The following is a 17,504-nucleotide window of genomic DNA, read 5'->3' as shown; positions in this document are numbered from 1 at the left end:
TATGTATAAATATATGTGTATGTGTGTGTGTATATACCTATATACTGTATATGTATGTATTTTTTGTGATTATTGTGATTATTATTATTATAAATATAAAGCCACCCCTGAAACTGACCTTGCATTTTTTTTCACTAGAGGGAGCCAAACTATTAGTGCAATGTATATTCAAACAAGTCAAAGACCACGTCTCTCACTTCTGAATATCTTTTCATTGAGGAGTGTCTTTCCTTTGACTCAAATGCGGTGATAAATAAAATCTAAAAAAATATGATGAAATTCAGGGCTTATTTCAACAGACCCTGCTCCAGATACAAGCATGTAAAAGTATGTATGTATTTTTTCCTGTGGAGGGCAGCATTACACCTCTCAGTGTACAACCTGGTGGAAAATGATTATTATTAGCAGTGACCTGACTGACAGTGGTCAAAAATAACAACTGTAACTGTATGAAAACCATTGTGGTTAAAATAACAGTATAGGCATGAATTATTATATAAAAACAGGCAGACAGAGGTGGCAGGGACACAAAACGACTGAAGACAGTGTGACACAGCAGCTACGGGGGAAAAAAAGAAGCAATAATTACAAAAAAGTCCCCATAACTGTCAGGATCTTAGCAATGTTTCCCTTCTCCTTGTGACACACAGACCTGAGACACATGCTCAGACCCTGCTGCCACCCAGTTTGTCAGTTAACCCGAGTGCTGCACTCATGACGACCCAGTTTGCATTATTCATCTATTTTTATAATTCAGTTTCATATCATTTTTTTCTGACCCACGTCTTCAGAGCACACTCTGGAAATCTGGAAACATCCGTCTTCTGCTTGTGAATATTGTGAAGTTGACTTCAATGTTTATGTTCCTGTTCAAAATTAAAGGGGGAAAAAATTAGATTGTCCAGACTGCCCTCCGGTGGACAAACGTGTTTTTACATGTAAGGTCAAATTTGATTTATGGATGGTAAATTCTTTAGACTGCCCTCCAGTGGACAAACATGTTATTACATGTAAGGTCAACTTGTATTATTGGCTGAGAATTTATTCAGACTGTCCTCTAGTGGACAAGTTTGAGATTACATGTAAGGTCAAATTTGATTTATGGATACTAAATTATTTAGACTGCCCTCAGGTGGACAAAAGTGTTACTACAAGTAAAGTCAAATCAGGTTTATCGCTGCTTGATTTTTCAGACTCTCCCTCCGGTGGACAAAATTGTTACTACATGTAAGGTCAAATTTGATTTATGGATGGTAAATTATTTAAACTGCCCTCTGGTGGACGAACATGTAATTACATGTAAGGTTAAATCTGATTATTGGCTGAGAAATTATTCAAACTTCCCTCTAGTGGACAAACGTGTCATTACAAGTAAGGTCAAATCTGGTTTATCGCTGCTGGATTCTTCAGACTGCCCTCCGGTGGACAAACCAAATCTATGCCTTCCCACAGAGCCGCTGATTCCTCAAACACTGCAGAGGGTCCCCCAGCAGGGCCACAGCCTGCTACTGGTGGCCCCCTTTTCTGATCAGGGATGACATGTTTTCCTCTGCTGCACAGGCTCTGCTGCAGCTCATCGCAGCGTCTCCCCGACAGGTTGGATCTCCTGTCTAAGTTAGGGGGCCAGGTCTGGCATCCTGACCCTCATTGCCTCCAGCTCTGGGTCGGCCACTGCAGGGCACGACCTCCGGGCAGAGTGTTCAGACACAGCCCAATGTACTACACTGAAAACTACGGCGTTTTCTACCCAAATGCAGTATGTGAACAGGTGTAAACTGTCTCTGCCTGGTGTTCCGACAGGGGCGAGGACCCCGTGTACTATACAACCACAACAATTCTGTAGTTCCTACAGCCACTCCCGAATGGCGGGCGGGAGGGCTTATGTGGTGGTCTTTTCCTCTCGACACACTCAAGTCGATGACAACTTCATCCACTTCAGCGCCCGCTACCCCCATTGCCCGCCCGGAGTTGGAGCGAGCTGCTCCAGATCCGGCCAGGGCCAGGCCGAAGTGTGTGCAGCTCCGCTCCGCTGCGGCAGCCAGAGCCCGCGGCGGCACATTCAAGTGCCTACAAAAAGTTCTCCAGGTACCCGGTTCCGGCCGCGGGCAATGCGAAAAAGCAGGTCTTTTCCCTCGCAGCCATAACAGTTTGAAAACTACATTCTGTCATTGTCTTCTCAGTTTATAAGGCCAAATTAAAGAGAGCGAGAGCCGGTGGTAACTTTTAGCAAAGATGGCGGACACTGTGTTTACATTCTGGGAATGAAGGCTCGTCCATTCTGGGAAGTCTCGTCAACCTGTGGGTGAGTCCAAAAAGTGCAGAACTAGTGTTGTAGTTCTAATCTTGACGTTGTGCATTTCCTCCGGGAGCAAAAATAAAAAAAAATAGAAATCAGGGGGAAAATGAGGGAGGGAAGCACACTTTCTAAAAAAAAATTATTGCTATTCTAGCAATACAAAGCCACATGCTAATCAGTGAAGTATTCCTTTAATGAAAAGTTTTCTCTTTCTGTTTTATTCTTGTTGTTGGTTTTAACAGAACAAACAAAGTTAAATGGCAGCTTTTAAACTTTATCTTAGGCGAAGTTAGAGAACAAGGAAGGTCAAGAGGTCAATGCGTTTGTGTTTGCCTGCAACATTAGAGCAAGACTACGGCTAGAATTTGCTTTTTATAAAATGATAAAAGATTTAGACACTTTTAAAAATCAGTGGTGTTTTAATGATGTCATCTGCATGTAAATAAATGTTATTTTTAAAAATCAAAAAAATCTCTCTCTCTCTCTCTTTCTGCAAATGTTGAGGACCACAACTGCTGAATTATGTGTCATTGCTTGCTCAGCCAGTGGGGGGTGTTGTTGACTCAAACATCACAGTCTCAGTGAAACATAAAACCAAAGACAAAGTGACTTCAGTCACCATCATGATTATTGTTTGATTATTAGCTGATAAGTGACAATGACAGTTGTGAGGTAAATCTCAAAAAATAATTATGTATATATATATATATATATATATATATATCATCAAGATCGGTTTGAGTGAGTACAGTCCGGTTTATTGTAACAGAAATAATCACACGAACAAAGGAAGCCAGCTGTTGCTGTGGTGTCAAACTCTCTCTTTCTCTGTCTCTTTCTCTGTCTCTTTCTCTGTCTCTTTCTCCGTCTCTTTCCGCGTGCGTGTGGACCCAGCCTACTGCAAGAGACCAGAACCAGGTTACAAACATGCTTATATAGCTGACTAATTACCTGATTCTGTCCAGCTGTTTGATCACCGGCTGAGCCACTCCTCCCTTCCCTCCAGCAGCCGCCGCTCTAACCAAGCCCCACTGCCACAGTTATATATTATATATATATATATATATTCATAAAAAATTAAAATTATTTCAAAAGTACATTTATCAGATTTGCAGAATTCAAACCTCAAAAGATAATAGAGATGATTAATTTAGCCTGGATATTTAAGCTATTCTAGCTTTACATGCAGTATAAATTAGGGATCAGTATTTGATAATTAAGTTGTTTATAAATATACACACGCACATATATACAGTATAAATAGATATACATATGTATATATATATATATATATATACATCCATATATAAAACGTAGATCAGCTCCTGTGACAATTTGTAATATATTATCAAGATTTTTAGAAATAAATGTTTTATCAATTATTGCATGAATACAAACAAGTCTTTCTAATTTGGGGTCCATTTATGATCACAAGGTGGCAGCAAACGTTTATTTAGTAGAGTTCATGTGTTTGCACAAGTGATGAAGTTGATGAGGATTCTTGAATGCATCTCTGTGGAACAGAGAGCCCAAAGTCGTGGCCCACAACTTAATGCTAAGTTTTAATGAAGTTATTTCTCTATGTTTTTTTGAGTAATAGATATACTATTTTTGTGACAAAAATCACTTCAAATTATTTCCACACACATGAAACATGGTTGGAACTTTAAACTGGTCACGAGACTTGGGACTTTTCTCACCTTGTATCAACATTTTGATACATATTGTTTACATGTGATAGTGACAGTTCATATCCAGGGTTTCTCAGTGGTAGTGTTTGTCCTGCAGATGTTCGATGTTTCTCTGCTCCAACACGCTGGATTCTAATGAATGGCTCTTCATCAGGTTTGACAAGTGGAATCAAACCATGTCTTACACATATGGAGGTTGTGTTTCCAGCTTTTATTCTCACAAAGATCAGCTTTCATCTGAAGTACGTGAAGCAGACATTAAAACCAAAGTTATCTTCCACATTGTTATGACCGCGACCAAATACCTAGGGACAGGAAAGTTGTCTGTTGTGTCTAAAATGTGTTATTGTCCTACACATAGTTACCACTGAGATAATGTAAATGTGTATTGCTGTAATGCTGATGCTGACAGATCATGTATTCTGTCATTCCTATTCCTATTATGTCCTCAAAGGTGAGGTGACCTGGATCATCTGCTCTCGCCCTCCATCACCCTCATCAATCCCTGTGAAGTGTTCACACATTCCCTGCGTTTCTGGAGTGCTGTCTGTCAGCACACACACACACACACACACACACACACACACACACACACACACACACACACACACACACACACACACACACACACACACACACACACACACACACACACACACACACACACACACACACACACACACACACACACACACACACACACACACACACACACACACACACTTTCCACGTGCATTGAGACACCACCTGGCCTCCATTGGTCTTCATTATGTTTGACAAATGGATCTAAATGTTTTGTCCTCTGGGATCATCCAGTCAGCATCAAGCCTGGAACCAGCAGGCAAATTTAGGATGAGGGCTGCACAAAATGAACATAACATTGCAATGTGTGGTAATGTTGAATTCTGAGCTGACGATGTGACGATAATTATATGGTGTTGATGTTTTTCTTTGGTGGGTTTGCTGCTTACGTAGACACAGAAAGTTTGACGATGCAGAGAATGTCCACTCTGAAAATAATATCCGCTGCTTGAAACAAAAGCCTAAAGGTTAAAATTCATAAAAGAAAATCTGAAAACAAATTCACATGTATACTTAATAATTCAAAAGTCAAATGTGTAACATTGAGGATGAGTTATTGACAGACCATATATCAGTAAATGAGAGCTTTTAGCCAATTTACAAAACACTCACCTATAAAAATTACTTTCTTATGGGGACAAAAATCAAGTCCCCATAATGTAAATGATTACATTTTAAGGTGGAGATGAAGACATGTTGTATGTTTAGGATAAGGTTAAAGTTAGTGTTAGGCCAGTCGTACTTATGGAAAAGGATCTCCAGTAAATCAATGTTATGTTCTCTAAAGCATTGGAAACCAGACTGTGTGTGTGTTTTAGGAGACACCGTTATGATGATCTGCACAGATAAATCCAAACCCAGCACTAAATCAGCAATCAGACATCTCAGCTATATATATATATATATATGTATATATATATACATATACATATATATATATATATATATGTATATATATATACATATACATATGTATATATATATATGGTACATTATGCACAGTGGACCTAGTCCCCATGGACACCACTAACAAAGCAGAGCCTCGTTTGCGATGAGCTGGTTAAGTTTAAGACTAAGATTTGAATTGTGGTTAAGTTAAGGTTAGGGTTAGTTTCATTAATGATTATGGTTAAGTTATGGTGAAGTGATAAGTCTTTGGTTAGTCTGTCCAAATGAATGGAAGTCAATGCAGAGTCCTGAGAAGAATATGTAACTGTGTGTGTGTGTGAGTGAGTGTGTGTCAGAACATGTCTGAAGTCACCATTGGTCACTGCAAGGATTATTTTGACATGGCAGATAGCTAACACGCACGCACGCACGCACACACACACACACAGATACTGTTGTCCAGGTGTTAAGGAAAAGTTCTACAATAAGCACTTACAGACACAGAGGGAGAAAGTGTGTGTGTGTGTGTGTGTGAGAGAGAGGGAGAGTGAGTAAAGGCAGTAAAGCTCTTAGTAATCCTCTATACCAGCATCCAGAGGTGAAGCTGTGGCAGGCAAAGCCCTCATCAACAACCTCATCCACCATCTGCTGGTGTGTGTGTGTGTGCAGGAGAAGAACTGTCACTTTCACTGGATGGGTAAAATGCATCTGTGTTGGACAGACACCTGGATCAAAATATACTGTAGGTCTTTCCATCCAAGTCTTAGCAAGTCTAAAACACAGCTGTATTCACAGTGAATGTCACTTACAGTAGCGGACATGTATGTTACATCAGTGGATTTGAGTGACTGCACTGTTGTTGTTTGATGACATCTCTCAAATAATCTGTCACAAACATCACTGATTATGAAAAAAAGTTATCCACAGAAGGTTTTTATTTTTTTAAGTTGTAATATGACAAGACTAGAGCTGTAATATTATCGTTGTAATAATTATAATAATAACTAGTATCGCAAGCGGTATTAACGGGTTTGAGCTTGAAGCGCGCCAGTCGATGTGCTCCCACCTCGACACTTGCGCCCTGAGCTCGTCTCTTGTTCATTCACTGTTTGCGGTTGTAATTATTATCAGCACCATCCATGCGGATGTTGGGCTGTGGAGGCAAAGTAATGTTTTACTTCCTGTTTAGTGCGTTACACTTTCTTTTAAAGAAAGATCTTTAAAGGTCATCTTTTGAATTTTCAGGATAGGTTCCTGGTCTCACATCAAGTTCCGTGCAGATTGGTCAATTTACGGTAAAGTTAGAGGGCACTTCCTGGTTAAAATGGCTGACTTCCTGTTGGGTCAAAGGCGTGTCCATTAACGTGTTCAGGGAAGTTCCCTTGACTCACATATCATGTTGCGTGGAGATCGGGCAATGTACGGCAAAGTTACATTCCACTTCTGTTTTTTAATTGAACATTTTCATATAGACTTCTTCAGGGCCGGACAGTCATCAATCCAAGGAAGTTTGGTTCAGATTGGAAGAGGATTTGCAAAGTCATAACATTTTGTTTTTTTGTTGCACAGTAAATGGCATTGTCTGCCATCACCAGGGGGCGCTGTTTTAGAAATTGAATATTTGTGTCCAACCATGGCAAAACCGGTCACAAGTCTACTTAGGAACATTTGGAGTTATTTACAGATTCTGAAAGTGTGATTTCTAACAATGTCAAACACATTAGCATAAAGATCGCTAGCTTAAAATGCTAACAGTCCACACACCAGCAGTCTCAGTGCTTTCTCTGTCTTTGTGAATAAGTTCAGCCACAGACAATTATTGTCCTGTTCTCCTTGCCTTCCTTTGTTCAACAAAGCTTTGATGACGACTGCTTCTCCTCACTTGTCTCCCCTTTTGTACTGTGATTTGTCCTCGTGTATCGCGATCCTGTGTCCTCAACACAGTCCGCGATCACTCATTGAGAGGAAATTTTCCATGATCTGTAAGAACCCCCGTTTAATTCGGACAAGCCGGATAAACTGTGTGATTACAGAAGTTTCTGATCAGACTCGTTCCTTTGTCTATTCCACTTCCTGCCGCCATTCTCTTTAAATTTTCCACGTCACTGCTGACTTCATTTCCTCCTTCAACTCTCCTCTTTTACTCAGCGCTTCCGCTGGTGAAAGACGGAAGAGCGGAGTGAAGAAATCAGAGCACGAGCGCCATCTCGCGTCGCCTCACGGTAACAGCGAGTGACGCCATTTTCACGTGACGTAGCTTTTGGCAACCCGGAAGTGGGAGGCGCGTCGCCGTGACAACCGTCACGTCAGAGACCCCTCCTTCCTTTACCTTTTAGCTTTGTTTGTTGCTTCCTGTTTTACTTTGGCTTTGTTTTGTTCACTTCCTGTTACCTGCTGCCAAAGTGACACGCCCCCTTTTCACACATGCACACACACACACACACACACACACACACACACACACACACACACACACACACACACACACACACACACACACACACACACTCCTGCACTCAGGTCCATACCCCTTTTTATTTTATTTTACTTTCTTTCTTTTATATTGAAACGTTTTTACCAGCAGTTATTTTAGATTAAGGGATTGATGTTTGTTGCTGTTATTGATTAATTTTATGGCTTTAATAAATGTTGAACCTTTACTTTAAAAGTACCGTTTCTGTCTTTTGTGCTTGCTTGTTTGTAACAAAGGGTAATTGAAAGAAGCCAGTGTACGATCTCACACTTTCTTTGTTATTTATTAATTCATATTAATATACTTATTATGAATTATTTATAACTGATAGTCAAGAGACACTTTAAGGTTGTAAAGTGACAGTTTCTCTGTCATTCTCCTCACGCTAAGAGGAGTGGTGCCCCGTTTTTAAGAAATTAATAACTAAATTAATTATTAAAAATAATTAATCATTTGTGTTAATATTTTCCCACCAATTACTAAGTTGAATCACAACAACAGGGGTAACATGTTTTCAACAACATACCTTGCAATCAGCATATTCAGCTCGTTGCTTGAGTCAGACTAGGATAAACTTTTCCCCATAGGCATAGGGTGCATGTTACATGCACATTCTTTCCTTTGACCTCAGTAAGCGAGAAGTAGTGTCGGTACTTCCACTTTGGAAACGCCATGTTTCCCTGTCTTAGAGCGTACAGTGAGTCAGAGTGAGCAGGGCAACCCCGCACTGAGCCAATCATCATCGCATTTGCAATGGTGTCGTCATCAATCATCTCCACCCCTGCTCTCTCCCTACAGCTGATGTGTGGCTGTCAGAAAGCTTGACACTGCTGCGTTTCATTCAAACAAATTGTAGTAAGGCAAGTAATGCAACACTTTACATTCTCAGTAACGGTCAGAGTACACAGCTCCATTACTTGAGTAAAAGTACAGATACCCCTTGCTAAATTGTACTCAAGTAAAAGTAAAGTACTACAGTCAGATGTCTACTTAAGTAAAAGTACTTGTTTTTGAAAGTACTTGAGTATCAAGATTACAAGAGCATGTTTTGTAAATATTGCATTACTACTGCCACAGTACTTACATTTACGTATAGAAACGTCCTACATCGAGTTATGAAAAATGTTCATGTTAATGCCTTGAAGAATGTAAAAGGAATTGAAAGTAAAATCTTTTTTACCTTTTATGTTGCTTTATTTAACATTTCTCACTTACCCACAATGCAATAGCAGAATGGCAACGCTCTGACAAACCTCTGCTAGAGTTTTCATGGATTTTTTACATTCGCATTTGAACCTGACTGTGTTAAACACACAGCATACTGAAGAACATAAAAACAAATGCTCAGCTTACATACATGTGTAATATCACTGGCGGTGAACATTTTTATTTTTTGGTAAACACAACAAACACTTGAAGTGAACACTATCATTAACTTGAAAATTTAAATAGTCTGACAAGGTGCGGCGACGGGTTGGCACATTCCCGGGATGGACCTGCTGCATCTTCATCCATTGTTGAGTCCATGGTTTCGTCTCTCAACTAAATCAGACCATGGAGTTTTTTGTTTTTTTTTCCTAGATGAAGTATCGGGTACTCACGGTTATGGATGGAAATGTATTGTACAATATTTGCCTCTCAAATATACTTGAGTAAAGTCATGAGTACTCCCCAAAAATTATGTTTTGCTGCTGCCTGTCTGGAACAGGTATCTCTTGTAAATGAGACCCTGGGTCTCAATGAGATTTTACCTGTATAAATAAAGGTTAAGAAACATAGAGAACAGTTGAAGCTGAGCTTCAAGTGGTTTTAATGCAGAGGCTGCTATGGGAATACGAACATCACTTAAGCGGATCCGTCATCCGTGATAAACTGCTGATTCTAAACTAACTAGTGACACATTCTAATCACGTTCTAGCAAAAAATAAAATGGAATTGAATTGAATTGAATTGAATTGAATTGCATGTCCATGAGTTCCACACTTGCCCGTGACAATCATATTGCACAACAAGGCTGTTACGGGGGGTGGGGGGAGTTGCAACTGTCATCACAAACAAGAACCATCTGTCTCATTTGTGTAACTTGTTTTCTTTTAATATGAGAAGTATGCTGAAGAGATGTGGGAGTTTGAGAGAGGCCTGGGAGGGCCGAGCCCTGGCCTAAAGCCAGCCTTCGTCTGGGTTCTCTGTGAGAGTGGCATTAACATCCAGCCAACCTGCTCTGTTAACCCTTCACACACTCACTCAGAGACACACAGAGAAAGAGCATTAGCCTTTAGCCTGAAATATGCAGATCTTCAGTACCTGATGAGGATGATGAGGTGTCATCTGAACTATTATCTGCATTTCTGGGAAGAAGATTCATGTGAAAGCATAAAATGCTTTATCTTGTCATCTCTCGTACTTTTTGAATGAATTTTTTGGAGAGGAGTCACTGCCTTGGTTTGTTTAAACTTTCACATGATTTGTATTTGTGATGTTGTCATTATAAAGTTGAAGGGATAGTTCAGTTTACGACGCATTAGGGACATGTTTAATGTCACAATATTTTCTTACTTACTCACTCTCCTGCAACAAAGGTCAAGGTCAGAAAATATGTCACTTCAGCTTGCAAGGACACAGGAGCAGCTGGTCTACTGCTTAGACACAGACAAACATATATACATAGGCAGACAGTGTATAGGGGCAATTTGGGCGACGCATTACACTCTTAGAAATAAGGCTTCCTAAAAAGGGTTCTTCTACAAGGGCTGAGGTTCTACCTGGAATTTGCTTCTGAAAAATCCTTTTCTGAAGAAAATGGTCTTGCCTCTCCGGGCGATTTCATTGACGTGGAGAATCACCCCAGCATTCTCCCATTGACTCGCATGTTAAAACTTCTTTTTTCTGAATATTCTCTCCAATTAATTTTTCCTTTTTTTTTTTTTAACCTGTCCTGTCCAGTACCTTAGGCATGCACAATGGTTGACTGCATGTCTGTTGGTGTTGAACAGATTTTGCTGTTTGCAGGACGAGTAATTACAGGACTGTAATACTCGTCTTGCTATTTATGCAAACATTTTTTTTTTTTATTGATTTATATTGAAATTCACTTATTAGGTGGTGTGGTTCAATTTGTGTTGTCCACTATTCCATTAAGTCCCGTGGGAGAGATGTTTCTATAGTCTTCCTCTGTGATAAAACATGGCTGGAGGGCAGACGAGAGCTGTTCAGTGAATTTTTCAACTGAACTGTCAGATAAACAGTGAAATAATGCTGCTGTATAGGGTCAGTAGCATTGGTGATTATAACTTCAAATGAGATCAGACAGTGGTCCGATATCAAGGGATTCTCATTAAATACTACCAAGTTATGTATGTCAATACCATATGTCAAGATAAGGTCAAGTGTGTGTCTATGACGATGTGTTGGTTTGTTAACCTGCTGCTTGAAGCCAATTGATTCAAGCAAAACTTTAAAAGATGAGCCAAGACTATTACTGGCTACATCTACGTCAATATTAAAATCACCTACTATGATGATTTTGTCTGAACGGAGAACTAAATCAGATAGGTGGGTGGTATACAATAATAAACTGGCCCGTGGGTCGAGAGGTGAGAGAAAGTGTACAGTTAAATATTGCTGCGACCCCTCCACCTCTGCCATTCCCTCTAGGAGTATGGACATTGGTGTGGGAAGGGGGCTTTGCTTCGTTTATAGATACCTAGTCATTGACTTGAAACCATGTTTCCGTTAAACAGAGCAAGTTAAAATCCTGTTTGTGTCAGAGTTCGTTTAGGTTTGGACCCGGAAGCAGACGGAGACAAGGTATTTCAAAACAAAAAGGTATTTATTTACAAAAACGAAATAACAAAAAGCGACTTCCCAAAACTAGAGGAAGCGATAGGGGACAGATATAGAGACAGGGGGAAAATTGTCCTTGCAGCTACTGCGGGGGTGGCTCGACAGACAGGCAGGGTTCCAGCAAGGAACGAACTCACAGTTGGAGACGGGCAACCTGGAGCAAGGAAGGGCAGGTGAGTATCCAAGGCAGGTAAGTACAGCGAGTTGACTTCTAGCATGACTTGTACCGTGTAGCATGAAAAACGATCTGACGCCGGTGAAGAGGACGGCTCCGCTTTTAAGCCCCGCTGATTACTCATCTGGAGCAGGTGAGGCGGAGCCGCGCAGGTGTAGTCAATCACCGGCGTCTTGGAGGAAGTAGGTCAGCCACGCCCCCTGCTGAGTCAGAGTGTGGGAGGAAAGAAGCAGCAGCAGCAGAACAAAAACACTAACAATAAAAATGAGAGGAAGGTGCAGGTGAGATCGTGACAGTTTGTTTATTAATTGATTTATAAGTAATGTTTTAGAGCGGAGAGAACAAATATTAAACAAACCGCACACGTACACACCGACCCAACATTAATTTTGGTGACCTCCGACTGTCACGTTCCGTAAAATAGAGTCACCGATAACTAAAGTCGTTTCCTCAGCAGGTGTGTCGCTGAGTGGGGAAAATGTGTTTGAAACGTGGGTCGGCCTTAGAGCTATGCTTCCCACTGCGGACAGTCACCCACTCTCCCTGATTTCCCGGCTGCTGTGAACTGCTTAGGGGGCTGTAGCTAACTGTGAGGTAGCGGTGGCTGCTGCCGTTGCTGCTGCGGTTGCTACCGGACTCGCACTCCTAAGCGGGGGATAGAAAATGCCAAAGACTAGAGGACTAGCTTCTACAGTGCGGAGCCGCGCTTCTAGCTGGCTAATCCTCGCCTCCATGTCCAGAAACACACTACATTTAAAGCTCACATAGAGTGGTCCTGATGCACATATATGTTAGTTATGGAGGTCTACCTACATACATTAAACTTGTGTTTATGGTCAAAAACCTCCTAGTTGCTGTAAACGAGCCGATAGAAATCCTCTTTTCTGACAGGGTTTCCCAGCCACGAGATTTGAGATTCAACTCTCTCACCCAGAAGACAGACTGTGTTGTGATTGGCCAATGTGCAGCGACTTCCAAAAACTAAGGAAGCGATAGGGGATAGATAGAGAGACAGGAGGAAAAATGTCCTTGCAGCTACTGCGGGGGTGGCTCGGCAGGATGGCAGTGTTCCAGCGAGGAACGAACTCACGGGTTTGGAGACGAGGATCCCAGGAGCGTAGGGATACAAGAACACAACCAGTGAGTTCGTGGAGCGGCAGGAGACGTGGCAACCTGGAGCGAAGACAGGCGGGTGAGTATCCAGAGCAGGTAAGTTCAGCGAGAAAACGATTGGCATGTCTTTACCATGTACGTGAGAAAACGATCTGACGCCGGTGAAGAGGAAAGGCTCCGCTTTTAAGCCCCGTTGATTGCTCATCTGGAGCAGGTGAGGCGGAGCCGCGCAGGTGTAGACAATCACCGGCGTCTTGGAGGAAGTAGGTTAACCACGCCCCCTGCAGAGTCAGAGTGAGGAGAAACAGCAGCAGCAAAACAATAATACAAATAATTATAAAATAGTGAGGAAGGTGCAGGTGAGATCGTGACATTTGTTTTGTTTTGCAGGCCCTCTGATAGAGTTCTAGTACAGATAACTTCCGGGTCACGCAATTTGCATTTATCAAAATTGGATTAAATGGGAAACTGTCGTTATCGATTTGTTTTTTCATTTTTTTGTTTTTTCTGGTCTTATTTTGAAAAACAAATGAACGACGTGTTCACAGATTGAAACTAGATTCTACTGAAACACTGCCACCTGCTGATGAAGGGAGGCATTATTGAGACTACTACCGTCTCAATACGAATGCGTGTGGTGATCCACAAACGCGGAACTAAAATTCTGTTTCACAAATGTCACGTTTTTATTTGCACATCTCTATTTGTAAAATAAATATACAAGTTACACATTTGATTTGTGGATCTCAAAACACGCATTCAAATCAAGAAATACGTGTGGATCACAATTTGCACATATAGAAATATCAGTGGAACAAATGTAACTCCAAATAAATGCAACAAACATCTTTCTTGGTAAGAACAATATAACCATAATAATGACGTATTTGATAGTGTGACTTGGGTTCGATGGGCACCTGGCCCACAGGGCTTCCCTGCTGGCTAAAAGGCTGTTCTGTACTGAGCTGGCACCGGGACTGCTGCTCAAAAACGTTCAGAGTATTGAATAGCCTGTTTGAAGATTGATACATTCTAAGAGTTTATGTACCATCCGTTAAATTGCATCCATCACTATCAAGGGGAGGAAGTCCTTGTCCCCACCAGTGTTGTTTTTGACAACCATCTTAGATTTAGTCTTAGTCTTAGTCTTTGGGACGAAAATGCTTATTAGTTTCAGTCACATTTTAGTCACTTCTATGTGATAGTTTTAGTCCAGTTTCAGTCGACGAAAACTCAAAAGGGTTTTAGTCGACAAACACTCAAGGTTTTAGTCTAGTTTTAGTTGAAAAAAGAAGTAATTTATTTAGGTCAATAAGTATTGGATATTGTTGTTGGGCAGTGTCACACATAAGTTGTGAAAATAGCAGCAGACCTATAAGTTCAACACACTGCAACACATTGTGAGCTTGCAGATTGGCTATTATAACACACAAAAAGATGACCATGGCATGTAAACATGGCTAAACATGCTGCTAAAGAAACACACACATAATGAATTGACGTTAGCATAACAAAAGCTAACTTTAGCCACTACTACTAACTATTGTGTCGAGTTATTTTCATGTCCTGCTTTCTTTCTGCCCCTAAATAATCCATCTCTTTGTTGTTTGCTAACACGTTAGCATAAAGATCGCTAGCTTAAAATGCTAACGATTCCACTCACCGAGCAAAGTGTCTGTGTCTGTCACTGTCTTTGTTAAGAAGTCCAGCCACAGTTCAGTCCTTCTGTGGGTTTCCTTATCCATCTTCATTCAACACACACACACTGCAGAAGTATTAGTATTATTAGCATTATTACTATTATTAGATAAAATAAGCTGAGGAGTTTCATTCGGCAAATATTCAAACCGTCTTTCGCAAAACCATACTTGCTGCATAATAGTTTTTCGAGGCATACACACGCACGCATGCATGCACACACACAGACACACACAGACACACACCCACCCACCAAGTGGTAAAATCAACTGTCAGCTTCATGTCTCTGTTACAACCACAGCAAACCACAAGACGTATTTGAGTTATCTGACTGACTGTACACAAATAAACCCCCACTGACATTCCCAATCAGTGTGCCACCACCACCCATCTCATCTACGCCATCATGGTAGCTTAATGAGGGACAGATCCTCGCCATCACAGACCGACAGCAATTGGAATTTCATGTTATTCAGACGGGCTTCAGACAGGAACCAGCTCAAGTCAAAGGTTGAAAGAGTGAGAAAGCTGGAGTGTGTGTGTGTGTGTTTTGGGGGTGGTAGCAGTATCCTATTGATGAAGACAAGACTCGGAAAATAGCTTGTGCCATGTGGTCTGCATTTGGCTGTGATCCCTCTTCTAGCCCAGTGTTACTGCCTGTTTTCCCTCTTCAACCCAAAATCAGTCAGTTGGTCACTAAAACTCAACCAGAAGCTCTTGTTCTTTAACCAAAAAACAGGCAACCAGGTTGCCAGTGCTGCAAGGAGACACGGCCACATATCTCTCGACTTCATATACTGTACATGTACTGTATGTTGTACATGTACTGTATGTTGTACATAAATTGTGTTTATAGATGTCAGGGGTTCAGGGAAAAGGGCCTCAGGGTGTACACTCTTAGAAATAAAAGTGCTAAGTAGAACCATATAAGGTTCTTTGGCTTGTCCTCATAGGAGAACCCTTTTTGGCTCAAGGTTCTACCTTTTGGAGGGTTCCACCAAGAACCCTCTGAAAACCCTTAATTCAGGGAAAGGGTTTTTCCAGAAGCAAATGGTTCCAGGTAGAACCTCAGACCTTGTAGAAGGACCCTTTTTGAACCCTTATTTCTAAGAGTGTACCTCACACAAACAGCACACACACACACACACACACACACACACACACACACACACACACATTTAAAATGCAGCATGGTGCACACTGTGGCCACATAATAATGCAGCTGGAAGACACGGGAAATGGATGATTTTATTGAAAAATGTGTGTCTCTCAGCAGGGCTGTGTGTGTATCTGTGTGTGTTCCACACATCTGCACTTTCACTTTCCATCTTGTGTTCTTTCTCTCCGTCAGGGCAACATTGTTTCTGTGGCATTCCTTCTCTCTCTCTCTCACACACACCCACACACACGCATGCACGCACACACACACAAAATAATTGACAACAGTCATTTTTGACACAGCATATATTCCATATTAACATACATTCATTGGCAGTATGGTCTTCTTCAGTGTATAAGTCTTTACAGAGCTACAGTATGTCTCTATATGTCGATGATATCATGTTATTTATTATAGGAAAGCTTGGTTTTACTGCGATGGCACAAGATAACAAGACAGTCCTAACAGTGGCATGGAAAACTGAGAGAGAGAGAAAGAGAGTGTGTGTTTTTGTCGATGTGGGCTCTGTATGCGCTTGGAGTGAAAGTGCTTCAGTTGTCATGCATGGTGAACATGCTCGGCAACCCCAGCAGACAACTGTGTGTGTGTTTTAGGGCTGTCACTTATTCCAAAATCACATTTGTTAGCCTGTCTCTGACGGTTTTGGCACAACATCTGTCCACCATCTTCACTTTTATGATGAAAAAACAGCTGGTAAAGAGACAAATTGTCTGACATATTATCTGATTTATGTGTTGTATAGTACATATGTCGACAGAGGTGAACGGCATCATTTCCTGCCAGAGGGCATACCTTGGTTGTGTAAAGGACCCAAAATTCTTCCACATTCCTCAGTTTCAGATGCTTTGGTCATGTGACTGTCCACTCATGATGATGGTTAGCTTGATTAGTCCTTAAGACAGCCCTAATGTGTATGTGCCAACTAGCCTTTGTAGGGTGGTAGATGTGCAGGTGAAGATCATGATCTGCGTTGATCCAAATGAGCATGAAACAGCGTGATGCACGTTTTAGATCAGATCTGAGACCGGTTTCAGTACAAGGTTTCTGGGTTCTTGTTGTTGCAGGTAGCAGCTATGAATGACTGAAGGTGTTGTTTAAGCTCTGTGTGTGTGTGTGTTTGTGATGCCTGTCACCTGTCAGTCAGTGATACTGCTGACAGGTGACAGGTGAAAAGACAGAAAGGAGCTGACAGTGGCTTTCACCTGTTCATCATCATCATCATCATCATCATCATCATTGTCCCTCTGGTGGAAAGACAGTGAGTTACTGTATGAGTGAGTGGAGCAGCATCAGGGCATTGCAGGGGGCAAAATAAGTGACTTAACCTCAGTGCACCCATGTTCACTCAGGAATCAAATCACATCAGGTCCATTTGTGACGTCTTCCTTTTTGTTCAAGTCCAACCTCCGACAGTCTTGGCGTCTCCCTTTACAAACACCCCAACTGAGTCACTGAAGCAGCAGCAGCAAGGACAGGGGGCAAATAACACTCCTCTGGACCCCACACCCCAACACTTTAATCCCTCCCACCCATCGTCCCATCAATTGGTCCAGTTCGTCCCCTCC

Source organism: Microchirus variegatus, assembly GCF_963457635.1.
Source record: "Microchirus variegatus genome assembly, chromosome: 19".
NCBI classification, from domain to species: domain Eukaryota; kingdom Metazoa; phylum Chordata; class Actinopteri; order Pleuronectiformes; family Soleidae; genus Microchirus; species Microchirus variegatus.
This window is presented reverse-complemented; position numbering follows the sequence as displayed.